General features: G+C 39.7%; 1 long non-coding RNA gene across 2 annotated transcripts in view; it reads right to left on the reverse strand.

The window, feature by feature from the left end:
• Positions 1-1,017: 1,017 nt before the first annotated feature.
• LOC125165959 (uncharacterized) overlaps positions 1,018-25,480 on the reverse strand; it is a 91,211-nt gene continuing 66,748 nt past the window's right edge. Inside the window, exons 2-3 of one of the 2 annotated variants that reach the window (XR_007152272.1) lie at positions 3,148-3,326; positions 1,018-1,478 (exon numbers count right to left, since the gene is read on the reverse strand). This is a non-coding gene — a long non-coding RNA (uncharacterized LOC125165959). Of the gene's footprint in view, positions 1,566-3,147; positions 3,327-25,480 lie in introns of both variants that reach the window. The other variant, XR_007152273.1, reaches the window with a different exon arrangement.

A 25,480-nucleotide genomic window follows, 5' to 3' on the forward strand; every position in this document is an offset into this window, starting at 1 on the left:
ACTTCTCACTTTTCAGAAATTGGTTTTTTTTGTTAGATATTCTTATGTTATCCACAAGATACGTCACTTATAAACTGTTCATTAACCCATCCATGAGCAGTGAACAGATCTCAAATTTTTCCAACCGGGATTATCAATGAACTTCAACCTATCTGATCTTTCCCAGCTGTACAAATCAACCTGTATGTATTGAGGATCTATTATGTACTGTAAACTCTAATGAAATGCAAAGGAGTTTTAAGACAGATATCCTCCTCAGTGAACATAAAGAATTAATAATACATGGTTAAATATGTGGTGAGTGCTAAACTAGTGCTGATGGCTTATGACTAAAAACAAATCGTCTATATTTCGATGCTTTCTTTCTTATGCATGGTATTGAGATTTCACTAAGCAACTGGGAGTGAATGGTCTCAGTGAGGAAAAAAAAATACCTCTCATGATACTTCTATGGTGAAACAACTTACAAATTGTTTATAATCTGGTATTGTCAAGTAGTAGAACAGTGCAGTCAAATGCAGAAAATGCAAAACTCATTTTGCTCTCATTGTTTTCTTCTATCCTATCTTGTCTCTCTCCTCTAAGCCTACTACAGACAGAGAGAGGCACAGACCAAAATAGCTTGCAATTATGCAAAGATCTTCTTTCTTTTTTATTGTATTGTCTTTCAAAATAACTGAAGAATGAGAAACCCCTGTCCTGGTTCTAGTTGTATCATGCTGGAAGGCTTGACCCACACATGTGTTAACTACTTAGTCCTAAAGGATGTAGATGATGGAGGCTCGGGTTTTAGGAAAAATACATTCATTTTCATGTTAGACACCTGAAAAATTAAACTCCGAGGAACTAAATTGCATGTGTTTCTTCAGGTAGTAAAAGCAGTAAGTTCCATCCAACCTACTGCAGTTAGACCCAGGTGGAGACAGTAGATCTACAATTATGACTGGATCTTGAATAAAGTGTTATTCACAGAGAAGTGCCATTTTATTCTCATTTAAATTATTTCAGACATGTCGCCTCTAACAGTTGTTCCTGGGATTCTTCCCATGCACCTCCCGCCCTCAGAAAGCAGATGCTGAGGGTCTGCACCACGTGGGGGTGCTGGAGAAGCTGCAGCAGCCACTTTTCTTGCCATCCTTTGCCGGTAGCCTTCTCAAGGGCCAGCAGCCGCCCGCTCGAGGGCCCGGGACCGCAGGCTCAGCCACTTACCATGTGCTCTGTGTCCAGCAAGTGGTTTGCAGGTGGCCGTGCCAAGGCGCAGGGAGAAAGCCCTGGAGGAGGAGGACCTGGCGCAGAGGAGTCACAGCCGCAGATGCTGCAAACATCTGTATGTGGTCACCGTGTGCGCAGGCTTGGCTTCCTCACCATGACCAACAGCTCGAGATTCACTCAAGGCTCTCAAGTGGAGATCCACACAAGGCCCTCAACTGGATGTCTTTGGGTTCCACAGTCAGCCGCTCAGGAAGGGTTTCCAGGCCCTGAAGGAGGGAGAGGCAGTGGAGTTGACCTTTTAAAGCCCCGGAGAAGCTGGAATCTCTCCATGTCACAGGCCCTGGTGGGGTATCCTGTACTGGGAGTGAGAGACAACCAAAAGGAGGAACATAGAAGGATTATCAAAGGAAGATGCTACTAGTACTATGAAGGTCTACACTATCAGGCCAAGGAATGTAGGCGGCCCTTCTGGGCCCAGAAGTGCCCCTTCTGCCAAAGCATCAGTCCCGTGGTGGCCTGGTATCCACAGAAGGGCCCATAGGCCTCCTGCTCACAGGGAAAGCCAGCCTACTTTGGGGAGGAAGAAGAGATCCACAGCCCAGCCTTGTTCCTAAGAGCCACAGTGGGTGGGGACTGTCCTTTGGCCATCAGGAAATTTCTAGAAGAGGGCCTCAATCAGCAGAGTGAAGAAGATGGGGATAGGGTAGGGAGCTGGCACTGCCCAGCTTTTCAGGCCAAGTCCACATTATCACCCCTTCTTTTGGAGGTGGGGATGGGGGGAGTGAGGCAAAGGAACCCCAACCATGCATGGGAGGGCTCTGGGGGAAATTCCTCTAGAGCCTGTATGCTTATTTAACAGTCTCTGCCCCTAGAATCTGCAGCTTTTGAAAGTGGCCTCGATAAAGAAATTGTTTTCTTTGTAAAGAAAAATATGTAATAACATTTTTCATGTCAGATTGAAAAAATTAAATATGAGACCAGATTGATCGGTCTACCCACCAGCCACTACATTCCATGGGAGGGAACCTCTCAGGGGTAAGGTAGGGTTTATCCATGTCTTATCTCCCCATAACCCACTCTGGGAAAGGGTACCAGGAACTGTCCCAAGAAATGGGTTGTGATGATAGGCAAAAAGGGTGGTTGAGGGACCAGCTGCAGACCCGCTGCCCCTAAGCTGCCTCTTACCTGTATTGCCTATTCTGGGGCAACACGATTTCATTTATTTTCTCTCTTGGATAATGGCACCTTGGGCTCTCTTTTCTCAGGATGCCAACTATATTAGCTGTATGCAAATGGCATATCTTGTGCATTTTTAATTTTTTCTTAATATAAATATTCTGAGTATGCATTTTTGTGCATTTTAGTCTAAAGCCCTCATTCCTACACTGTGTTCCCAGGTACATGAGCAAGCCCAGGGGTAAGTGAGCAACAGCAGGAAAACTTTTTGTTGTTTTATCACCATGGAGAACAACTATTTGGAGTGCATAGCCTACTGAACTACTTCACTTTTGCCAATTAAAGCTGGCTTTTCTGCCATAGTGTTTTCCTGAAACCCCTCCACCTTGAATGTTCCCTAGGAGACTAGATTTTAAGTGATTTGTCCTATGATTTTATTTCCTTCTACTCCAAGACTGGAAATTGGTCTGAACAGGAAAAGGTGAATCAGAGAGGTTAGAAGAGGCTGGGCCAGGTGAAAGGCATCTAGAAGAAGCCAAGATTAAGGGAGGGTTGTCTAACATGTGATAAATGTTTGTGGTTTTTTTGTTTGTTTGTTTGTTTGTTTTTTCCAGACCTCTATCCCAGGGCACAGCCCTGGCTTTACATACCAGATACACCATTCACTGGATTGGACCATGCCTCTCTTGCACAACAGGGTATAGGTATTTGTTATCATATAAAATGTAAGTTAGTAAAGATAAATTTTAAGAGCAATACCTCTACTCCCATCTGGTGCTGCCCAGGGATGTATATATGAAGTAAGGACTAAAATCCTTAACCTTTAAAACTTTTGGGCTCTTCTTCCATGGCTTCCAGAGAACTCATAAACAATGTCTTCTTTTGGTGCCTGGATCCAGCGTGTTCCCTGCAGCAGTGATTAATAGTGTTTATGGTAGCTAAAAGAGAAAAAGGGGTTTCATTTGCATGCTGTAAGATCACTCCAAGCCTGCCTCACTGTGTTGAAATGGGGCAAATGCAAGAGAATGCATTGGATGATGTGTGACAGATCCTGGGTTCTTGTCTTCCCCAACTGTTGACCCCCGGTAGTTACTGTATTTGTCTGGGCTTTGTAGGACTTCACAAATTACTCATTTGTAATTGCTAATGGCCTGCTTTGTGTAAATGTAATGTGTTGGTCTTTCCCCATGTTCCTTTGGAGTTTTACTGCTGAAAAACTTCTTTTTGTATTGAGAGAAAAATAGTCCAAGAATCTTTGACAAAAGTTTCTGCACCAGGCAAAAGGATCTAAAACTTAAACAGGGGGACCCTCTTCTCAAAGTGGGGGTCTTGAACCATCCTTTCTTTTGTGTTCCCCTTCCCCTATTTCCCTTTCTTAACCAGACCTTTGGGCCTAAAAACTTGACTCTTACCATACTTCTTTCTCTCCCTTCCCACAAAAGCCCGCATACCCATCACCATATCCATTCTACTTGTGGGATGTCTTCACAACTCTTAAATGATTTATGTAAAAATCCTGAAAAACAACCAAGAACAATCCATCCCTTATGGTCAAGACCATTACTTGATGTGATTCATGCCAAACATTTATCCTGCTGTATTTGGATGGATTGATCTTCCTTTAATCTCTAATCCTTGAGTAGAGAGAAGCAATGAGAGGGCTTTCTGAGTAGAAAGTAGAATCAGGAGACCAAGGAAGAGAAGATAATTGCCTATCCAAGTTACTCAGGAACGTTTGTGCAGGTGCAAGAAACATGTCAAAATGGCCATTAGATTGTTTAATGGGAGACGGACAAATATGATTCCATATTTACTGCTGGAAACCAAAGCTTTGTGTGAAATCTTGAATTTATGGGGAGGGAGAGAACGAAGGTGTAAAGAGTGTCACTGTCTGTTCTTTCCCTGATCCCTTTCTCTCATTTCTGAACTTCAGGAGACTGAGCACCCTTGGGCTTTGATAATCTCATTACCGGGGAGTGTTTATTTGATGGTTGGTTTTGCTGTTCCAAGTACTGCCTTTCCTGTTTGCTGTCATTTTGCAACACATGATAACCCTTTTCCTTTCTCCTCTATTTCCCTGTCAAAATACAATAAATAAAAGAAGACTTACTGGTGAAAAAAAAAAAAAAATGACCCAGATTGCTTGTTGAAATAGTGTCCTAGAATCACAGATTCTGATTCAGTAGGTGAGGATACAACCCATGTGTTTTCACAGGTTTTTACAAAGCCACTTCTCCAAGGACCACATTTTAAGAACCACTTCTTTTTAAACATCTCTGAAGTCTCTCCTTTCACATGTGAAGGTGCTTTCTTTTCCATACCTTACATTTCACAGGGCATACTGGTGGGGTGTGCCTTTCTTTCTCACTAATAACACTTCCATTCCTTCCTTCATCATTCTTATTTCAAACCTGATCATCTGAAGTGCACATCAGATAGACTTTACCATACATCACTCTTCCTTATTACCTGATTATCTCTTAGTCTCTCTCCATCTTTTAGTGTTGACCTCAGTATCTCTCTCTAGCCCAACTCCACCCTTATTCTTAAAGACATCAACATCCATATAGATGATGTATCCATCACCCTGGTTTCTCACTTCACTAACTTTGGAGACCCTCAGTTTCTCTGTTCTGCACTAGGAAGGTCATGCTCCCACTAAGCTTTCTTGGAATCCAATCTTGATCCCTGATTCCCAGTCTGATGATGTATACTAGTTGTGTTATTCTCCTGCCAAGGTTAGCTCTCAGAGTGTAGAGTTGGTCCATTGCACTATAGCCCCACTTTCATTTCGTGTATTCCATCTGGGTCTCTTCTGATTCAGCTTCTCTGAGTTGATCTTTTTGCTTCTACTCATCAACTTGCTGCAATGTACCCTAACCCCTCCACCTTTTGCTTGAGGACTAGTTCTGACAGAGTTTAGATGTCCTCAAATATACACTGTCCTTGGGAATGTCTTCAAATATACACTGTGCAAATGAGATGACACACTAACAAGCCGTGTGTTCATGAATAAGTCTTTGAATCACTTACCTATTCTATGTATCCGTTTCCATATTTATAAAATGAAAGAGTGTATAATGAGAATTCCATTATTTTTCATGTTGCTACAAATTCCAACATAAATTATTTGCTATTTATACCAAAGTTTAAGAGGAAGAATCAAGAGACATCCCCACAACTTGTAGTCCAAAGGAAAAAAAATCAAAAATATATTTATAAATAGAAAATTAAAATATGTGATTTTTATGTGAGGTGACTACAAGGGGATAAATGCAACCAGGGAAAAGGAACAATCAACAGTAGGTGAATGTTGTCAGGAATGCCTTCTTAGAGAAGGTAAATATGAATGAAGTATTGTCCGTGGATTGGCAAAAGCACAATGACAGGTCTCCAAGTAAATCCATTCACTTCCCTAAACTTCATGACAAAGTGAAGCTTACCAAGAAAACTTTAATTAGGTCAATAGTCCCCTAGAGGCTAAAGTCAACTCCAACAATTATTTTAAAATATACGTGCAGAAATCATAAAAACATAAAATTGGAATCACTAGAAAGCAATGTATTCCTCGTATTCCTACTCTATATCCTTCTTCAGGCTTATCATTATGGAAGATACCAGAGAAACAAAAATATCATCTTTAGGGGTAAAAATATAAAATTTCCCAGCATCAAAGAGTATATATCTCAAAGGAGACAAAACTTAAATTATAAGAAACAATTTTAAGTTGCTCAGAAATTTATATAACTAAATGCTAAATTGAAGTTTTATAAAATTTTCAAGAGTTGTAGAAGGAAAGAGCAACCAATTTAACAGCCTTTTTAAAGAATTCATTTCTTAAAATATTAAGAAAGATTAGCTTGCAGGTTTTTTATGAGTTTTCTTAGGACAGAGACCTCTCACTGCCACACTGCACGCCTTCTTCTCTACAAGTCTCAGGGCGTTCCTAGTAGCAAGCAAGCAACCATCACTCTTTTTATACATCCAATACCCAAATAGATGACTCCACCCTGAGTAGAGCCGTCACCTCTATTTCAACTCCAGCTATTCTCAGACTACCTCCTATACTGAGTCATAACCAGGGCCTGCTCCATCTCAAAACATTAAATTTCAGTTGTCCGTTCTGACTACACTCTCATGTCATTACTGTCCTCTCATACCTAAGACTGTTATACAGCCTTTGACCTCAGAGGGATCTCTAGCCCACTAACACTTCTGTTTTCTCCCTATTAATTACTTTTTGAGCTCTCTTCATTCCCTTGTCATGGGCTCCCAGATCATCAGCTGTACCTAGAATTATTTAGCAGGCCTAAATTCCACTCTTATAGAGCAAAACCTTTTCTCTACTACTTCTTGTGAAATAGTGCTGAAGATATTAAAAAAGAAAAAAAATCCAGTATCTAACCACTAAAAACTCACATTATTTAATCTCAGATGGCTTTGTATCACTGCCCATCAATTATTTGTCACTTCTGCATTTATATGGCCATAGTAAAATGGGTGGCTAACGTAGAGTGGGATGGAGAGGGAATTGGAGATAAACCCAAGTACTAGGTTATTTGATGGGATGCTCACATGGAAGTTTCAGTTACTGAGGATGCCCTGACGACTTTGTGTTAAAGAATATCATGATCCAGGGGCGCCTGGGTGGCGCAGTCGGTTAAGCGTCCGACTTCAGCCAGGTCATGATCTCGCGGTCCGTGAGTTCGAGCCACGTGTCAGGCTCTGGGCTGATGGCTCAGAGCCTGGAGCCTGTTTCCGATTCTGTGTCTCCCTCTCTCTCTGCCCCTCCCCCGTTCATGCTCTGTCTCTCTCTGTCCCAAAAAATAAATAAACGTTGAAAAAAAAAAAAAAAAGAATATCATGATCCAGAGCCTGTAGTAGTTGAGCAGAGGTCATCAGTGATGAGTTGATGTGAGCCTATCAGGTTAGCACAAACCTGGAGCTGGAGTTGGAGAAATCAAGGTCTGCAAAGCAACACTTCCTGGGAAATAGGGAGACATGTAGCCACATCCCAGTCCTGAGGTAAATGTGATGTAGAGGAATAATTATTATCCCCTTAAAAGTCAGGAAACCAATAAGAAACACTGGCACCTAGCTCATAGTCTTCCTCCTGACATTTCCTTCTTCTTGACCTCATCTTTAATGACTTAAACAACAGTGTTAAAAATTACTCCAATCCACTGTCCTCTTGGTTCTGTAGGGGTGGATAACTTTTCCCATCCTCCCTTCTAGATTATTTGTCTGGCTAAATAATTAAGTTGGCATGGTGCTAACTGGATAGACTCAGCCAGTGGAGCATGTGACTCTTGATCTCCGGAATAGGTTTGAACCCCACCTTGGGTGCAGAGATTACTTAAAAATCGTTTTAAAAATAATTAAACTGACATAAGACAGATTAACAGGAAGATAATACAATTAATTTCATTCATACTGGAACCCCATAAAAAATAAGGGCCTCAGGGGCACCTGGTGGCTCAGTTGGTTGAACATTTAACTCTTGATTTAGGCTCAAGTCACAATCCATGCTCAGCATGGAGCCTGCTTAAGATTCTCTCTTTCTCTCTCTCTCTCTCCCTCCCTCTCAAAAATAAAAATATAATAATAATAAGGGACTCAAAGAAGCAGCCGAAGCAGCAGATTTTATATCTTTAAGAAAAAGAATAATAAATTTCTGAAGAATTGACAAGACAAAGGATTTGTGCATGGAATAGTAAATTAGTCAAGAAGTAACAAGGTTTGTTTATAGACCTTCCTCAGCCCTAAATTTACTATCTCTGGTGATAAACATATCTTGTACTTTCCTGGTACAGGGAAGGTACCTTTCACATGATAGATTTATTTTCTGCTTTCAGAGGGACATAGGAGGGTCACAGTGTCATTCTTGCATTGACTATTTCTTAAGTAACTTTAATTCAAAATAATCAGTATGCCCAAATAGCATATTTTGGGATGGCATATTCTGCTGTCTTCCAGTTCCTTGACTGCTTCATCTTTAGAGATCTTTCCCATAATTCTCTTTAGTTATCTGGCCCATGGTCAATCCTAGACTACATCTGCAATACGAAGATGCCGTGGTACACTATCTAGAAGCCCTCTTCAGGACTGGAGCACTCTTCCCTCCATCCCCTGAATGCATCAGCCCCTCACAGCTTTCTACTGAGACCTGTCTTGGGACATCTGTTTGACTTGACCTAACCCACATCACACCACCTTCCCATCACCAAAGCCCACTGTAGATGACTGCTCAATGTGGAGATTCTTTCACTGTATATATTCAGTGTGGAGTCTTTCAGTTGGTGTCAGCTTTCTTTTGTGAAACAGAAATGGAGTCCAGAGGCCAGCAGGGGGAGCGGTCACACTGAACCACTAGTTGCAGCCCTTGGCTGACCTTAGAGGAAGAGAGGTATTATATCTTTCATTCCCATTAGGAAGAAGTCCTCTCACCAGAGAAAGGAAGATTTTCTCCTTGCCCAGCCAATTAGAGATGGCCACAACTAAGCCAATGAAAAGCCACTGCTACACTTGGAACTCCCAGTTCATACCAATGGACTTTTTGCTTATAACTGCCCCTCTCAACAACCCCTTCCCCTTTCTTCTATAAAAAAGCATTTCTTCCCTTTGTTCTCCAGTCTTGCCTATACGGTTTTTGCTGTTGTTTGCTTGTCCTGAATTGCAATTCTTCTGCTATTCCTGAATAAGACCATTTTGTTAGTAAAATAACTGGTTGTTTTACCTTCAAAGTTGACAATTTGCACATAAGTTTATAACGTTTATAAGTTTATAAAACAGTAGTTTACTAACACTATAGGAAATGGCATATTTTACAGTAATTGTACTAATGGTTTGGCTAGTCTTACATCACCTATTGTAGAGGAGATAATGCAACTTCATTCCTTTGCAACAGGCCTAACTAAAAACCAGTGAATTATTTCAGGTATTACATCTTGATTTCATTAAAATAAGTTAAACCTGATTCCAAACCAAGTTTGAAAAAAGAGAAACAAAAATGCTAAAGTACACCACCTCCTTCTTTTCTTTCTGTTGAATAATTTCTGCTATCCAATAAGTTTTATATCTACCAACAGAACTCTAACCTATCAAACACTCTGAAAAAGTGATAGCACTAAAACTGAAATTTTAGTAGTTCTCTGATTCTCTGCTCATTTTTTAAAAGAAAAGTTTGTGGACCCTCTTTTCCAGTCACTGGCTACATATCTGCCAATAAAATTTAGATCATGGTCCAGCAAAACTTTTTATTGAAAGACCAGATAGTAAAGATTTTAGGTTTTGCTCACTATGCAGCCTCTCTTTCAACTACTCAACTCTGCTATTGTGGCTTGAAAGCAATCATAGACATGACAAAAAAATGAATGGATGTAGCTATGTCTCAATAAAACTTATTTACAAAAACAGGCAGTTGGCTAGATACGACATTGTGATTTATAAGAATTATTTATATTTGGTCATTCACACATATATTTCTTACACATGTCTGGTCTTCATTCACAGTTCCTGGCTTATAGTTTCCAACACCCTTGGAATTCCTGAGTGATAAGAGCAATGGAAACATTTTGTGTTGTAATACTTGGTCTCTTGTCCTTAGTTCCTGAAAATGCTTCAAAGCCATAAAAGTAAAATAAGGGTCTTATTATTCATAACAAGCTTTTTCTACACAACTGGGTTTATGTTAACGAAATGACTTCTGGAAAGCACCTGTGGATGGGGGTGGTGGTCGCCAGAGTAACCAAACATGAATAGAGTTGGAACTTTCAGTCCCAAGCTCCAATTTCTGAGGAGGAAAGAGGGACTGGAGGTCGAACCAGTCACCAATGGCCAATGATTTAATCTATCAATACCTATGTAATGAAGACTCCATGAAAATCCAAAAGGAGGGGATTCAGAACACTTAGAGGTTGGGGAATCAGAACTATTCCAGGTGAAAGTGTCCTGGGCCTCCAGCTCTATAAGGAGAGAAATTCTTTTGTTCAAGATCTCACCCTATGTATCTCTTCATCTGGCTGTTGATTCCTATCCTTTAATATCTTTTGTAATAAATTTGTAATCTAGTGAGCAAATGGGTTTCCTCAGTTCTGTGAGCCATCCTCACAAATTAATTAAACCCAGGGAGGAGGTCATGGAAACCTCTGACTTATGACCAGTTGGTCAGAAGTACAGGCAAGGACATGGGCTAGTGATTGGCACCTAAAGTGGAGGGCAGTCTTGTGGGACTGAGACTTTTACCTGTGGAATCTGATTATATCTTCTAGTAGCTAGTGTCAGAATTGATTTGAATTCTTGACTCCCTATTGGCATCCAAGAATTGCTCACTGGTATGGGGAAGCCTCCAAACATACACGCTGGAATTATGTCCAAGAATCTAATTTACTGAATCTAGCCCAAGGGCTGCAGTTGGATAGCTCCTGATATAGATTTAAAATGTGCTGGAAGAGAAAACTATAGTCTTGTAATATTGTCTGTATTACAATGGAACCATGATTTCCTGTAAACATAGAAGAAAACACCCTCCTTTATTTTCTCCAATAGTCTCTAGTTGTTGCATGTTTTATTTTAAATATAAGCATACACCTCAGGCCAAATATTAAGAGTTAAAATAAATAAGCATAGAAAAACATATTCTGTGACCCTCATATCAAATAATGTTCATGTATTAATTTATTTTATACATATTTGTAGCTTGAGTATGATATGTATCACTGTGCTAGGTACCATAAGGGATGCAAATATGGGTGAGATTTAGATTCTTTCATCAGGAATTTAAGAGCCCAATAGGGAAAATAACACATATTCATAAATATATATGGTACACAGTATACAAGGAAGTATATCACAAAAGAAATAAAGATACATTTTTTTTAGGTGAGGGACAAATTACTCTTGACTGGCTTGAGGAAATGTAGAGTCTTGGGAGGGAGATCAGAGCCTTTTTCATGAAGGAAATGACATACAAACCAGGTCTTATAGATGTAGGCAAGTAGAAATCTGAAAGTTAACACCAAGAGCACTAAAAAAACAAACAACAACATAAACAAAGGTAGTGAAAGAAAAACAAGCAAACGGGGGCGGGGGGAAGGAAAGACAGACTGTATATAATAAAAATGAAAAATTACTTTTTATAGGAATGCAAGGTAAAGGGCTTACCGTAGATGAGGCCAGATAATTAAGAACAAGCCATTAGTGGGACTTAAAAGGAGTTGAAGCAGAGTAGATCCAGGCTTTCATAGTCTGGAGCTGACAGTTTTTTGAGCCATATTTAGGAACAAGAATACAAAATTACATATAAAAATGAGCACATATTTGGAATGAGAAAAGAAGTGACAATGAATTAGGAGTTTTTAAAAGCAGGCAAATACTACAAATATCCCAAATCCAGAAACTACGGAACACTTGAACACCTTTACTCTCTAACACACCTCCTTCCCCTACCCCCATCCACTGGCTACTTGTTGACCATGGCTCCATATGCCAAGGAAGGTAACTCAGATTTTCTTCTAGCACAGCTGATCAAAATTTGCTTATTATTAATAGTATATAAAATTTCTTTGGCTTCACAAAATATTACTGATAATGAAAAAATATTTAAGGCCATTGCCAAATTTAAGAAAACCTTTAAATTGTGAGATTTCAAGTTATTTCAAAGTGTGTGCAGTGAAAAGTTGTAAATATTCCTTGGATTGATGTCAAGTCAATCATCAGTCACTGATGTCCTTATTTAGTGGCATTTCATTAGGTTTATGTTATCTTTGTTGGAGGAAGTACTACATGTCAATAATTTAAATCTTTTATCAATGTGTTCATATGATTCATGCCTCATCATTAATCGGTTTATCAAACTGTTCAAGAGCCTATTCATTATTTCCATTTGCAACGTATTTCTTCCTCTCAGTGAACATACCAGGAGAAACCTCATTTGATGAAAAAGCTTGCAGTAAGGCAAAATCTATGGGCCACTGAAATAGCATTTTGAATAATTTTAATTACAAATTATGTATTTCTATAGTTTGGTAATTTTATTACCTATTTCAAAAATCAAGTGCACTGGTAGCACTTGCTTGTTTTAAATGTTTAAAAAATATAAACACTGCACCAACTTATGGAGTCATAAAATAACTATTTCCTCCTAGTAAAAACAGAATTTATCATGCTATATTTTTAGTGCCATCTAGCGTTAAAAGGTTTCATAGGTAAAATAAATAAGCAAACAATTTAGTTTTAATTTTTGTCAACACATACTCTTTGGTTCTACATCCCAGTGATTGAATCCAAGATTTTACGTTAAATATTGACAATAAAATAATTGATAACAATGCCATAGGAGTTTCTAGAAATTAAATTAATTACTATTAAGAAGAGGACTTAAGTCATTCCTTCACTATTATATAGAAGGTGTCACTCAGGGCATCAGCTACCATAACAGACAGACTAGTTCTCATTGAAATGCCACATCAGGTATACTTTTGTCATGGACTCAGATCTAGAAAGATATGTTTGACTCAAATCAAGTTGAATTTAAACTGCATATATCTTCTTAGGGGTGCCTGGGTGGCTCAGTTGGTTAAATGACCAAGTCTTAATATCGGCTCAGGTGTTGATCTCAGGGTTGTGAGTTCAAGCCCTACACTGGGCTCCACCCTAGGCATGAGCCTATTAAAAAAATTTTAAATGAGGGGCACCTGGGTGGCTCAGTCGGTTACGCATCCGACTTCAGCTCAGGTCACGATCTCACGGTCCGTGAGTTCGAGCCCCGCGTCGGGCTCTAGACTGATGGCTCAGAGCCTGGAGCCTGCTTCTGATTCTGTGTCTCCCTCTCTCTCTGCCCCTCCCCCGTTCATGCTCTGTCTCTGTCTCAAAAATAAATAAACGTTAAAAAAATTTTTTTTAATTTTAAATGAAAATATAAACTGCATATGATATCTTTTTTTTTTTTTTTGAGAAAGAGAGAGTAAGGGTGGGGCAGAGAGGAAGAGAGACAGAGAAGGAGAGAGAATCTTAAGCAGGCTCTACATCCATCATGGAGCCTGACGCGGGGCTTGATCTCACCAAGTAGCTTAACTGACTGAGCCACTCAGGCACCCCTGATATCTTTTTAAATAAGGATATTCTATGATTATAGCTCTACCAAAAGCAAAAAGTTTTATTTAGTAAATCAGTATGTTTATTATCATCATCTAAAAATAGATGTTTAAGTTATTTAATTTTATCAAAATAACATAGTTTGCTTGGTTTTACTGTTTTTACCCTACAACAAACAATATTTGGCTAACAAAAGTTTACTTAGACTATTTTTTTGTTATGTATGAAACATATAACTAAAGATTTAAAAATTTCTGCATTGACCCTATGAAACAGTTGAACTTACATGCTTAATAACCTCATACTGCTCTTTCATTCAGAGAATTTTAGACAGAGAAAGAAAGTCAAAGGCAATTACAAATTTAAAAAAAAAACAATACAAATACCACAAGATCCAGAAAATAGCATCATGATTTTACCCTAGGCCAATTTTTTAAAATTCAGAGTAGCAAACTTCACTCCCTTCAGCTCACAAAGGCATTTGTAAGGATGTAGCAATGCCACACGGTGATGGCTCCCCATAGACACTGGTGCTGTTATGTGAAGGTGGGTGTTCACGTTTCGCTCCTTGTGTGTCAGTCACGGGGTCATCTGCCTCTCAGTCTGCCTGTTTCTGCAGGGTCAGTTACTCCAGTGTTCAGTCTAACCCAGGCCTGCTCAAGCCAGGAGCCACTACCGTGTATTATAGGATCTTTATGGTCTCCCAGGAAGTTATTTTGGATAGAATTTTGGATATAAGTTATTTTGAGAAGTTATCAGTCAGCAGTGAGGCATACTGGGGAGGGGGGGCGGGGGGACTGGAGGTGCAAGGCAAATGAGTAGTGCCTGGCAGGAATTCCCTTGATTGAGATGGAATCTGGGGTAGCAACAGTAGCAATAGGAGTGTACAGGTGCACATGAAAATCTGCATATTATGTGACAAGCAACACACTTAAGTCTATCTGACTAGTAGGCCAATAGAGTACATTTTCCTATAAATTCATCTCTGATCCATAAGCATTTATTTTTTCTCTCATGTGGGATGCTCTCCACTACTGTGCTGTACCTTCTAGGTACTCAATAAATATACTCTGAAGGGTTTTTCCCTTTAAAAAGAGCTAGTGAAAATGAGAAAAATTTTGGATGTAGAGAGGAAGCAATTTTTACCTCATTAGTTTCTGCCTAATCCAGGTGCTGTTAAATTCCACCTGCTGATTAGAGCTGCAATATTTAAAAAAAAAAAAAAACCCTTTCCTAAATATTTCCTGAATTATTCATCTTTAACCCTAAAATGTATGGTAGTGGCTGGTTGAATCTCGACTGTCAATTCCTATAATTAATTAGGACACTAGCCCTCAAGCCTAACATAGAGACAAAAAACAAGAAAAATACCATAAATTTAACTTGATATTGTGTTTTGCTCATAATTCATAATTTTTCCTTTAAGCATCCATTAAAAATTGCTTCAAATGTGACAATGCTATTACATAACCAAATTTTTACCATTGGGACACTTAAATATACTGCAACTGAGCATAATTTCAACTAAGTAGTCTCAGGCAAAAGAAAACAAGTTATTTTTAAATATCATCTAAAAAAATCCCAATAACAACTACCTTTATTATCTTTTTAATTTGTAAAGTATTTATTTATTTTTGAGTGAGAGAGAGACAGAGTGTGAGTGGGGGAGGAGCAAAGAGAGAGAGGGAGACCGAGAATCCAAAGCAGGCTCCAGGCTCTGAGCTGTCAGCACAGAGCCTGACGCGGAGCTCGAACACACGGACTGTGAGATCATGACCTGAGCTGAAGTTGGACACTTAACTGACCGAACCACCCAGGTGCCCCACAACTACCTTTATTAATTCTTTCCAATAGTTCACAATTTTCTTTGTACAGAACTTTTTCCTAATAAATGCTTATTCTATTCTTAGGTATTTATGATGAATAGATGTGCCAATTATCACTACCATGACAATCATATTAAATATATAAGTATATCAAACTAACATGTTGTACAGCTAAAACTTACAATATGTTAAATGTTAAATATATTTCAATTAAAAAAATGCCTAATATCATTTTCTGAGATCTTGTATCCAAAGAAAATCAATGTCTGTGTAGCACTCCTCATACACATGAAAGGAGGCATCCTGAAGTTTTCCTCTACAAAATAAACAATTGTTTCTTTTTTCTAGGTCTTTGCTACAAACCTTCTGAGGCAAAGTCGTTTATTTACTTAAGTATTCACTTGTTCATTCATTCATTCACTTAATAATGAAATCCTTCGTTGATTCCAAAAAAAAAAAAAAATGCTTGAGGCATGTTACAGACTTAAAGGACAATTTTGAGAATTAAAGTACAAAAGAAGTCAAAGGCAAGTAAAATATTTAATGCCAAATTAATGAGTGTCATTATACGAGGAGCAAATATCTTCAGATGTGAGGCAGTGAATCTTTTCCTGTGCAATTCATGATGAACCAGTTTTAGTTTTTAATGTTCTAAGACTCCTAAAATAGTGAAATCACTATCTGATGTACTTGAACTTGAATATTACCTTACCGCACATGATTCTCAACCTTCTCTCACCTGTAGTATAACTTCAGCCAACTCTAGGGAAGCAGGCTACCCTGAGGTATGGCTGCAGCACGACACATCCAGTATTGCCTGGAGAGCAGAGGGGTGGGGTAAACAGAGCCTTTTTGCTTAAGCGACCAAGGAACATCATGGTCACTTAAAATCACTCTGAAGAAATAGAGGCTGAGAGTCTAGGCACATATGTTGAGACCAAGCACCATGGGTCACGTCAGAGGGATAGGAAGCACGTTGTCCCCACTTTAGGAAGGCAACATATGATGTGACAGAAGGTGGCGTTTTGGGGACCAAGCAAGCAGTGGGTGATCAGCACGATGGCCAGGGAAGCAAATCAAACCAGCTCACTTGGGGAGGTGAACGAGTGTGCAGAGAGGAAACAACAGCGCCACACTGTGACCTAGTGGAGAAGTCTTATTTGTAGACTTCAGCTCCAAACTGTATCCCTGATCTGACCATTCCCAACATCTCTGCCTCCATCACCGTGATCCAAGCCACTATTTGCTTTTTCTGGATCACCACAGTAACCTCCACACTAGTTTCCCTGCTCTTCTCTCCTTACTCCCTTCTAGATTGTTCTCTCACAGCAGCCAGATGGATCCATTTAAAATATTTGGATCATGTTGCTCTTCTACCTAAAACTTTTTGATATCTTCCTATGACAGAATAAAACCAACCTCCGTCACAGACCTAAAAGGCCCTCTATGAGCTAGTCCTCACATACATCTGGAACCTCATTTCCTACCACCTTATCTCCAGTCATACTGGCTCCCAAATCTTTCTCCAATATATCAGGAACACACTTAACTCAGGCTTTCACAGTGGCTTTTCCCTTTGCCTCAAACATTCTTCCCCCAGATATCTGCATGCTGGTACTTTCACTTTAATCAAGTCTTCAGACATTTAGTGTACTAAATGTCCTGGGCTCAGGAGCCAATGGGACAAAGCTACTGTCTGTGGGATTAAGACTGAGTGCCTCTAAGTCAGAGTCCTGCCCAGTCAGAACAGTACAGCCACTTGGTGGGCACTCAGTTGACTTTGGATAGCCAGTCCCCCATGATTCCCACTGGTAGGCTGCCATTAAAGGTCATCTCATTAAAGATGGCTTCCCTTTAAAGTCTAAAATGACTGCCACCTGTCACTCTCCACTACCGTATCTGCCTTACTTTTGCTCTTCATAACACTTCCTTTTATAATTCATATTTATTTGTCTGTGGATTGACTGTCTCCACCACTGGAATGTAAGTTCCATGTGGACAGAAATGCTGATTTCTTTCCAACAGTATCCTTTGTGCCTAGAACAATAACTGGTACTTACCGTATTCAGTATATACCTGTTGGTTAAAGACCTGATTAAAGAGGAATTTGTGATGACAGAGACTAATTTGTAGAAGACTAGAGTTTCCAGTTCCTACGTAGAGCCTGAACCATAGGAAGATCTATTTGAGATATTCTGGAGAAATATGTTGAGCTCCTGGCCCTGCAAACTGGCATTTGCATTTGAATGTTTGAAAGGCCCCTCAAGCCCAAAACGTATACACTTGATCTTCCCCCAAAATTAGTGTTCCTTGTTAAATAGTACCACTCTTTTCTCCAGATGTGCAAGCCAGAAACCTGAGTCATTCCAGAATGCTCTTCCTACCCTTACCCCGTAAAACAACTAAATCAGTTTCTGACAAATTTATTATCTGACCATAGTCAAGTTACTCTGTTTATCTCCATATCTCTATTTCTCAGGTCTGTATTGCCTGAGGCCCATCACACTTCCCTATTAACCTGTCATCTGTCCTTACCTCCCTCCAATCCACATTCCACTGTAACAAAAGTAGTGCCTCAAAAATGCAAATCAGAGCAACCACATTATCCCCTCTAAACCACAACATCCCCCCCCCCCCCACACACACACACACTCACTTCCATTTAAAATGCTCCCAGTCTCAGGGCACCTGGGTGGCTGAGTTGGTTAAGCATCTGACTCTTGATTTTGGCTCAGGTCATGATTTCACGGTTCCTGAGTTCCAGCCCCACATTGGGCTCTGTGCTGAAAGCATGGAGCCTGCTTGGGATTCTCTCTCTCTCCCTCTCTCTCTGCCCCTCCCCTGCTCACTTGCTCTCTCAAAATAAATAAACTTTAAAAATATTAAAAATAATAATAAAATGCTCCCAATCTTCTCAATTGTTTTATAACGAAGGCAAAATTCTTACTATGGGCTACCAGGCCCTACTTGGGCTGGCCCAGCCTGCCTAGGAATCCCTATCTTTTTATTTTTCACTATTTATTTATTTTGAGAGAGAGAGAGCAAGCATGCATGAGCAAGGGAAGGACAGAGAGGGAGGAGAGAGAGAATCCCAAGCAGACTCCACACTGTCGGTGCAGAACCAGACACAGGACTCAAACTCATGGAACCGTGAGATCATGATCTGAGCTGAAACCAAGAGTCAGAGGCTTAGCCAACTCAGACACCCAGGTGCCTCAGTATTTTGTCTCCCATACAGGTTCTCTGCTTTGAAGCTGAGCAGCCCCTCGCTCACCTCCCACAGAGCCTGAAATCCTCTCCTCTTTTATTAGAATGCTCTTCCTCCTTATCTCATCTCACCCCCTCCTTCTTGACTCAGTTAACTTCTATTATTCCTCGGATCTGTGATAGGTTGTCTGCTACAAAAATGGTCATAACAATACTTCCTGTCCCATGAGAATTTCTCCAGAACTTATCTTTCTCCCATAAAGAGGTAGAATCTACTTCCCTTCCCCTTGAACCTGGACTGGCCTTTGTGACTGCTTTGAGAACAGATTTTAATAGAAACACCACCATGATACAGCTTCTTTGTGGCTCTTTCTCTCAGGATGCTTATACCTAGATCCCAGCTGTTATGCCATGAGGGAGTTCAGGCTTTGTGGAGAGTCTGTGTGTGGCTCTTCTGGTCAAGAGTCTCAAGTGAAGTCTCAGACTACAGCCAGCTGGGTGACTCTAAAAATTCCAGTTCTTGGCTGTAGAATCCACATACACTTTCTGCACCTTGAAAGCTCAAAGGTATATATTACAGTCCTAGGATGGAACAGCTGCCTGCAGAGTTGAATTTAAGTTCATAAAGAGCTGCCCACCTTGGCAATGGGTGAAATCAGACGCAAACCAAGGAGATGTGGCCAGGGGCAATAAAGACCTCTGCTATAATACACTCTTTGAAGCACTCAGATCTGTTCATGCCCATATTGCATCTACTCTATCACAGATTTCTTGAAAGGTTGTTAATCATAAATGAGCTATAATTAGGTTCATCATCTCCTCACCCCGTCTGTTCTAGATTTCCCTCACTTCTGCCTCATCTTCAACTGGTCCAGGATGCTTACCTGGAGGGATGATTCAGACCTTCACCACTGAGGAGCTTCCACCATTCATTCTTTGTCTTTGCCAGGCCTTGATAGTTGCAATTGTCCCTCAACATTATTATCACACCAGGTAGTACCAAGAATCACTCCAGCGAATCCTTTAAGTTCTAGATATATAATCTTCCCTGCTCCCATATGTAACAGCGATTATATCTCCTCATGAAATAAAACAGGTCAATTACCCTTGCCAGTAGAGTACTCTTTTCTGTGCCAGCTGGTCCTTTGGCATGAGATCCCCTAAGCAAACATGTGGCAGTACATCATTCCAGGGTCAACGGGACGCTACTGTACCTTTTGTAGCAAACACTCCTCCCCACTGTCCATTCCCCAGGAACCAGGACCTCCAACTTACCAGAGCCTACAGGTGTGAGATGCCTCAAGTCTGCAAGCGAGTCACAAGCAGCAATGAGGACATCACTTGGCAAGCCAGGAATCCAGATAAAACATGTCTTGGCTTATCTAGACTTGCAAGAGTCCTGGAATTCTTACTTTTAATTAAAAAGGGTCATATAGTCACAAAAAGACAAATGGTACATAATTCTGCTTATGTGATGTACCTCAAATGCATAGAAACAGAAAGTAGAATGATAGTTGCCAGGAACCAGGGAAAAGGGCAAAGGGAAGTTGTTATTTCATGGGTACAGAGTTTTAGTTTTGGGAGATGAAAAGAGTTCTGAAGATGGATAATGGTTTTGTTTGCATAACAGTATGAATGTACTTAATACCACTGACCTGTACAATTAAAAATGGTTAAGAGGTAAATTTTAGATTATGTGTATTTTACCACAATTTTTAAAAAAACTGGGGTGGGGGAAAGAACTGTCCTCTCTGAGCGCCCTTGTGGGGGCCATCAAGAGCTTGGAAGAAAACAGCAGCCATGTTGGCATTAGGGAGCATAAATGGTGAATCTCATCTGAACCAATATTTAAGCAGTGACCTTTGGCAAATGATGTAATTATCGAGTCTTGGCTTTTTTCAATTTGCAACATGGAAATAAAGACATCTACCTCATAGTGCTCTCATAGGAAATAAGGTTATGTAAGTGAGAATTTTTTAAATAAAGTTTAAAGCTGTCTACCTTCAGGAAGTATTTTAGTGTCATAAATAATGATGACAAGAAATCCAGCTACAGGAAATGATTGACTTCCTTCTAAGCTGTACATTGTCACATGATACATTGGTATCTTTGAACCGCCTTTCATATGTCAAGTGTGAACTTTCATTATCTCAAAATGATCATTTCCAGCATGAGAGTCTACTTTCCTCTATGACCAGCTTAGTCTTCATGGTATGAAATTATACCCACTCTTTTGCAAATATCCTCTACTCCCAAAATCCCTCCTCGTGCTTGTCTGGGAAATAAAAAAAACTCTTCTGCCTAAACCTGAGCTGCTAAATACGATGAAGAGATACACAACCAAGACAGATTAGTTTCTAAAGAGGCCTTAACATAGTAACCTCTACTAAGGTCTTACAAGATGTGAGCCTGACTGTCCTGCTTAAACACATCACATCATCTTATCATCAGCTGTCTTTAGTAAGGGATACTTTGAGCTTTGGAGGACATCACCTATTATATGATATTATAGTTGAGCTAAGCACTTTGCCTGTTGAACATCAACTCATTAAAATGAGGACACCCTGATGGTAAAAACAGACATTGGGTACTAATGACTCTGACTTTGAATTAGACTATTGTAGATGTCCATTCTCACCAATTTGTGATTGCTACCTTCTCAATCACCTCCACAGTGTTTTACAAAAACAAAAAAATCGTTACATTAAAAATAAGCCTATTTTGGTGCACCTGGGTGACTCAGTCCGTGAAGCATCCTACTTCAGCTCAGGTCATGATCTCGAGGTTCATGGGTTTCAGCCCTGCATTGGGCTCTGTGCTGACAGCTCAGAGCCTGGAGCCTGCTTTGGACTCTCTGCCCCTCCCCTGCTCGTGCTCTGTCTCTCTCTCTCTCTCTCTCAAAAATAAATAAACATTAAAAAATATTTTAATAAAAAAATAAGCCTATTTCTAGGACACTTTCACCTTTTTCTTTCTTTGTCTCTATTCAAATTTGCTTTAACCTAAGAACAGAGTACAGGGGTTTTGGGTGAATAAACAAATTATACGTTTTTCCCCCAAGTCCCAAATAATTTTGGTCATACTCCTAGCCAACGCAGCCTATCACTTGGAACCTCTGCAGGAAGGACAGATGAGGATGAACAAGAAAAAGGAAGTAAGAGAGAAATGAGCATCTAAGAAGGGCAAGGGCAAAAATGACTCTAACAATGGAGACGTGCTTCTCTTTCTCATACTCCCTCTGATCACAAGTGTGTAACAACAACAGAAATAATGATACTAAATTATGGATACTAATAAGGGAGGAAGAAAGCAATGATGAATCAGTGAGCAGGGCACAGGGAAAGAAAAAGAAATGGAAAGACAGCTATTGGTCATTCCTTTGTGCCTATATTAGTTTTCTGTTGCTGCCATAACCAAATGCCTCAAATTTAGCTGTTTGAAACAATGCAAGTTTATTATTGCACAGTTCTGGAGGTCAGATAATTTCTCTGGATCCAATGCTGAAATCAATGTGCTAACAGGGCTGCTGCGTTCCTTGCTGGAGGCTCTGGACACGAGTCTCCTTCAAAGTTCACTCAGTTGTTAGCAGAATTCATACCCATGTTGTTGTAGGACTGGAGTACCTGTTTCCATATTGGCTGTTGTCCAGGGTTGCTCTCTGCTTCTAGAGGCTCCCCACATTCCTTGGCTCACAGCAATGCTGGACTGAGTCGTTCTCATGCTTAACATGTCTCTGACTTCTTATGCCACATCTTTCTGACTGATGCTTCTGCCTTCCTCCTAGGCTTTTAAGGACTCGTGTGACTACAGGGGACCCATCCAGATAATCCAGGACAATCTATTTTAGGATCAGCTGATTAGTATCTTAATTACACCTGTAGAGCCTCTTCATAGCAGTGTCTACATTAGTGTTTGGTTGAATAAGCAAGGGATGGAAATCTTAGAGGGAAAGCTTTAGCTCCCTATACATTGTTAAAAGCCATGCTGAATGCTTTCCATACTTTATGGCATTTAACTACTTAACATGCAGTTACCATTGGGGAGCCCAGGTGGCTCAGTCAGTTAAGTGGCTGACTTTGGCTCAGGTCATATGATCTCACGGTTTGTGGGCTTGGGCTCTGTACTGACAGCTTAGAGCCTGGAGCCTGCTTTGGATTCTGTGTCTCCCTTTCTCCTTGACCCTCCCCACTAGCACTCTGTCTCTCTTTCTCTTTCAAAAATAAACATTAAAAGAAATAAAATAAAATAAAATAAATAAAATAAAATAAAATAAAATAAAATAAAATAAAATTCAATAACCAGGAGATAGTTATTATCACTAACAAAAACAGCAACAACAGAAATCTCTATACTCTTTGTTTCCAGACTAGCTAACTGTAGCTACCAGGCCACTTTAATATATCTATCACTGGATTTTATTTTTAAGAGTTATATGTAAAAATTAAACTCCTTAAAGGTCACATCTGCTGTATAAGCAAAGAACAAGAGTAACTGAGGTTATTTAGGACCCTTTTTAAAAAGTTCTCAAATGCCTTTTCTCTGTTCTCATTTCCCTAGTATGGCCAAAAATCCCAGTGCTGTGTCAGTGATCATGGCATTTCCATGGCAGCACACCAGGGTACCTCCAGCATAGGGCCATCTTCACTTAATAGCATAAACAATTCACCCGATTATGGGCTCTTAAGGGGCTAACCATGAGGACATGTGAGTAGACAAAGAAAGGAGGGGGGTTCTTTAAATGTACATTGGAATATATTTGGGCAATCCCTAATAAGCCAAGATAAGGATAGCGATGCTGATAAAATGGAAAAGAATTCTTCCAACTGGATTTTGCATAAATTGGACAGCTTCTCAGCTAGCTGACTTTGTAGTGTGCCTTTGCAAGATTCAGGATGGTTTTCCTCTATACAAAGTGCAGAGTACGAAATATTTCTCTCTCCTGATTCCTCATTATTCACACACACACACAAAAAAACCACAGCAACTTTTCTCACCACATAAAACACAAAAGTGTTTCTCACACAAAAGTGAGAAAATTTATGATATATTTGTATTATGTGTATGTTATTTTAAGCCCAGAGAGAAGAAAAGGAGTATATAATTTGACACTTTATGGCAGAACCAGGGCCCAGAAAGAGAACAGCTTTTTAAAATCATGATTCACAATGTTTCTCTAAGTCCACCTAAATGCATGGTGCTCCCTGAGAAGCAGCCTATCCGTTGCCAGAGTAGGTACCCTTCACCTCCAAACTGAGATTTTTTCCAAGCAGACCCCTCACTGAAATATGTCCAGGCTGTCAACCCATGCTGAGATTTCTGTCTACCACATACGTCACTTTTTAAAATTCAAATACTCCTGGGGAAAGAAATGTGTCAAGTCACTTTAAAGTTAATGAGTTTTATCAGATATAGTATCTTATTATCCAGATCTCTAATGCCCTCACTTCCACTATCTTTTTAAAAAGGGGGTGAAAGGGCTTCCCTGGAGGTACACACTCCTTATATGCTCTGGAGGCTGCCTTTTGCACGTTCTTCCCCTAACGGTGCCCTTTGCTGTGCATCTCACATTTTGGCTTGAACCTACTCCCCACCTTCTATCTCTGACCCTACATCCATACTGCATGGTTTACCTATGGCCAAATGTCCTGAGGACGAACTTCAAGGATCTATACATTTGATGACCCCAGTACTTAAAGTCTTCATACAAAGGACTCTCTCCTCTCTGACAATGACACACTTCCACCAGGAGCTAATTAGAAAAATTATTATTCAACAAGGTTAACACTTTGATCTGACAGAGCACCACAGAAAGGACAGACTATTAAATAAAGATAATACTTCCTTTCAACATCATAAGAAACCTTCAATATGACCCAGCAAAGCACTGTATGATGATCACTCTGCAATGCAACCAAATGCAGCAGTTTAAAAAGCTGCTAGCTTTAAAAAGCTGCTAGCATTCATATCCGCCAGATCTGTTTCATTTTGAAAATGGAATTCTATTTTATGTGGAAAGTTTAATCACAGTTATGTCTTAGCCTATAAAGACTACAAGATAAGCAATGAATTATATGCCTCAATAGACAAGGGAGGATCAAAAAGGCCCTGAAGAAATTCAGAAGATGTGACAGACACAACCTTGGCACAGTGAAAAGAGGACAGGCTTAGGGTCAGGAAGAATTTACCCTCAACTCTTGGCAACTTACAAACTGGTCACCTTGGGCTAGTTGCTTGAATTCTCTGGGCCTTGGTTTCCATAAGTACAAAAGATATATAAATAGACATATTGTGCAAATTAGGATATTTTGAACAGTGAAAGGTGCTATTAATAATTACCCCAGGACAACAAGAGTAAGCCAGGACTGTTCAACAAGCCAGGAAGTATGGTTATCTTATCAGGATAATCAAAATTCAGTGCATTACACCATTCCGTTGTTTTAACAATAAAAACAAAATAAATATTTAGCATGTAGTGAGCACTGGGCAAAAATCTGCGTTTTTATATCTTTGTCCCTCTTCTTTGGGGAATTAAAAAAAATACAATTTTTTGTGTTAAGAAAAGGATAAGAACACAATTTGTTAGTACTTATTAGTATGTAATGAAGAGATGTAATAGCATCTAACAATATTTATAGCTCAATCTGTTTTCCCATTAAAATATTATAAGTTAAAATACATTTAAATTATTTTGATGTATACTCTAAAATCCACAAATCCAATCATGCTTGTTAAATGAGTAATTGAATGAATAAGCCGCAAATTCTTCTCTGGCACACATCACTCTTTTCCTGCTTCTCTCTCTACTTCCCACCATGTATTAATGGAGAGAGGACAAGATTTGCAGTCAAGAAGGCCTCGGTGCCTGGCTCTATCAGTTATGTGATCTTAGGAAAGTCACTTAAACTCTTGCCCTCAATTTCCTTTGTCAAACCAGCAACCATTGAACTGGTTAAGATGATGGCTGG

The sequence above is a fragment of the Prionailurus viverrinus genome, chromosome B2, assembly GCF_022837055.1.
Source record: "Prionailurus viverrinus isolate Anna chromosome B2, UM_Priviv_1.0, whole genome shotgun sequence".
NCBI classification, from domain to species: domain Eukaryota; kingdom Metazoa; phylum Chordata; class Mammalia; order Carnivora; family Felidae; genus Prionailurus; species Prionailurus viverrinus.